The following is a 3,440-nucleotide window of genomic DNA, read 5'->3' as shown; positions in this document are numbered from 1 at the left end:
CTATATTTACTATCATATCATGTTCATTTTTCATATCCTTAGACATTTTTTACAAATATAATATAGGCATATCTTAGGAGATTGAGGGTTAAGTACCAGACCACCACACACAGTGAATATCACAAAAAAGAGAAAAACATAAATTGTTTGGTTTCCTAGTGCATATAAAACTTATGTTTACATTATACTGTAGCCTATTAAATGTCCAGTAGCATTAGGTCTAAAAAAAAATTTTTACATACCTTAACTAAAAAATACTTCATTGCTTAAAACAATAATTATATTAAGAATTGTGTGACACAGGTTCTATTGCACAATGTTTGTGGCCATTTAAATTGGTGCAATACACTTACCTGGCAGGGGAGATACCATGATCACAAAGGTGGTTTTCCCAGGGCAAAGCTTATCCATTGCACTCCGGATATGCTATTGCCTGCAATTTCCCCAAATGTGGGAAACTTGACTGCATAATTTGTGGTAGTGGGGGACTGCGTTCTCACTCTCCCCTGAAGAAAAAAATAAATAAATTGGTGCAATACTTTTGGCAATAATCATCAAAAGCCAGAAAACTGATTAGCCTTTGACCTAGGAATGTCCTAGGAAAGCAATCCAATTAAGGGAAAAGCTACAAAAAGGAAGATGTTTATTGTAAAAGTTTTATAATTGTAGTAGAGGAAATCTAAATGTCAACAATCAGTAAATGCTTAAATAAGCTGTTGGCAAATTTATTCAATGAAATATAATACAACCATTAAAATAAAGTGCAAGATGATTACATAAAAGCATAGAAAAATTCTTATGATATGTGCCAAAAACAGGATACTAAATTGCATAGTATTTTCAGAGTATGGGTAAAATATAGACTGGAACAAAATATGTGTATATGGCCAGACAATTAATTGTTAAGTTTTGTTGTCTATTATCTCTATTGTCAATACTGTTTTTAAAGAATATGCATTTTTAATAATGTACTTTAAATGAGGGCTATGAAAACTATGTAGTAACATTGAAAATTGCAATACTATGTTTTCTGAAGCATGCATAATCAATTTTTATCTCATCTAATATTCCAAACTGTATTTTATAAAAATAATTTATTTAGAACTAAAACAAAAGGGGGGAAATGTGGAGAAATAGCCGGAGGCTAAAATGTTTCCATGACAGGTCAGAGGTTAAATAGTTTCATGAAGCAAATGAGGGTGCAGACCTTAGAACATCAGGTCCTTTCAAGATGGAACACTGTCCTGAACAACCCCCAACTGTTTGCAGAAAGAAACATTTAAGCCCTGCATAACATGGTGAAAATGTGGACATGATTGCTCTGGCAAAATGTTATCTAAAGAATAAAAAAAGTAACTATACTCCCATCCCCAAGATATTAAATAAATATGATGTGGAAGCTTGGGTTGAGGCTCTTAGTCCTTGACTTTGAGTCCCCTGTTTCCATCTTTTCTTACTTCTTGTGTCTCTTTCTTAAGTTCTGCAGCACCTCTGATTTGAGCTCTTCCTATGTTGAGCTGGTCTCAACATCTGGTGCCCACAGTGGGGCATGACATGGGGCTTGAACACTCAAATATGAGAAGGATCACTGGAGCAAAACTAAAGAGCCTTGAGTGACAATCCTGAGCCTGAAGACTTCAGTTGGTAGGGACCTCTCGGGTATTTAAAACAGGGTTACAATGGGAAATATAGATAGTACAATTAAGTATCATCCTTATGTCTGTCTCCTGAAACACTTCCTCAAAATGTTCAGGGGGTCCACACCCCTGTTACTATCTGGCCTACATGGATAATTATTATGTCCATCCTAGAACCTTTACAAACAGAGGATGAAGAAGAAGATGAAGAAAAGGTCCAGGATGACCTTTCCCCTATAAAAATTTCTGAAGATTTTGATTCTAAACTATCTTTGCCTATGACCCCTCCATTAATTAATTTTGAGGAAGCTAATATACTTCTCTTCCTCCACCCCTTACACCTGTGCCTGGAAATACCCAGCCTCAATTATCCTCTTTACAAAAGGGAATCTTGCAGGCTAGAATGGAAGGAAATCATGTTGAGCCACTTTTGCAAGGAAAGGTAAACTCACAAATACAACATCCTGCACAGGCAGAGTGCTAAATAAGGCCCTTGTTAGTGAAATCATGTTTGTAAGAAAACTCTCTGTTGAAGTGTTGACTAAGATAAGGAAATTATTCTGGCAGCAATTGTGCAAACCCCGTGCTGCCTACATGATAATGTGGCAGTGGGTTAGTGGGGGTAGATAGAATTAAACCTCTGGAAGAGGAAGAAAACATGGCAACATTGGTGTTTTGTTTTGTTTCCATGCTGATTCTGATTGGGCTTATTTGGCCAAACTAATACAATTCATACAAAATTTTTTCAAGGTGTTAAAAGGAATTTTTAGTTTTGAATCAATAGCTTACTCCTGAATTTCAAGTTTAGTGTAGTCCTAAAATGTAGTAATCCAAAAAATGTGGGTTAACTGTCTGTCTAAACTGTGAAATAAGAGCTTAACTGCATTTATGCTGCTCAAGTAATCCTAACCAGTTGCTGATTACTAATGAAAGTGTTTCTAAGAACAAGTTTGCATGTTACAGGCAAAACGGATTCCAGAAGAAATCTTAAAAGCAGTAAAATCAAAGATGTGAAATGATGGGAGGCTTGGAAACAGTTATACCAAAAGAGTAAGAATTATGGGTCAAATTAGTAACTTTTATGTTTCTGTTGGTGTGTTGTAATTGTTTTTGTGTATGTTTATTCAATATCAGTGTATATTTTGATACCTCTGGATGGTAATATAAATTGATAAATAAAAGTTTTTAAAAGAGCTCTATTCAGATGGCCAAAAATTAAATAAGCACTTATATTAATACATAAGTTTAAATATTAATAAGATCTCTACAATGATCAAATTGTAAGTCTTGACTTATGATATTACTATAAGTCTCTTCATAAAAAATAGTTCTTGCCTAAATTGAAATAAATAGTTTATTTTTCTTCACAGGATAAAATGAAGGCTATAAAACTTAAATAAATATTAAAAAAGGTAAAAAGTTTGTGGGAGTACTGACTGAAATTTAATGTTTGTTCAAAAAAGTGTGTTTTGTCCTAAAATAAGATGGCTAGTTTTCTTAAAATCAAAATGGAAATATGCAGGACAAAACTTGAATGCATATGGCAAGTTGTAGAAGGTATTGTGGTAGTATTAAGTAAGGAAATGTGTTCTGTGAAGGTGAAATTTGTCTCAAAATAAAATAATTATAGTCTATATGGCTATAAATAATTATAAGAAGTTTGTGGAAGCATTGTTTGAATTAAAGTTTTGAATGGCTAATTCCAAGAAGTCATTATTAAACAAAAACTGAATTGATAATAAAAACAAAAAATAATATTATACAAGAAAACTTGTTGGCAGCCAGCCTCCCCTGCCAACTTGT

The 3,440-nt window shown here is 33.5% G+C and overlaps 1 non-coding gene across 1 annotated transcript; it reads left to right on the top strand.

The window, feature by feature from the left end:
* The first annotated feature begins 345 nt into the window (after nt 1-345).
* On the top strand, nt 346-509 carry LOC111763527 (U1 spliceosomal RNA). The gene has a single exon (XR_002796383.2). It is a non-coding gene; the product is annotated as a U1 spliceosomal RNA (small nuclear RNA).
* The last annotated feature ends 2,931 nt before the right edge of the window (nt 510-3,440 follow it).

This window comes from Dasypus novemcinctus, chromosome 10 (assembly GCF_030445035.2).
Source record: "Dasypus novemcinctus isolate mDasNov1 chromosome 10, mDasNov1.1.hap2, whole genome shotgun sequence".
Classification (NCBI taxonomy): Eukaryota; Metazoa; Chordata; class Mammalia; order Cingulata; family Dasypodidae; genus Dasypus; species Dasypus novemcinctus.
This window is presented reverse-complemented; position numbering and strand designations above follow the sequence as displayed.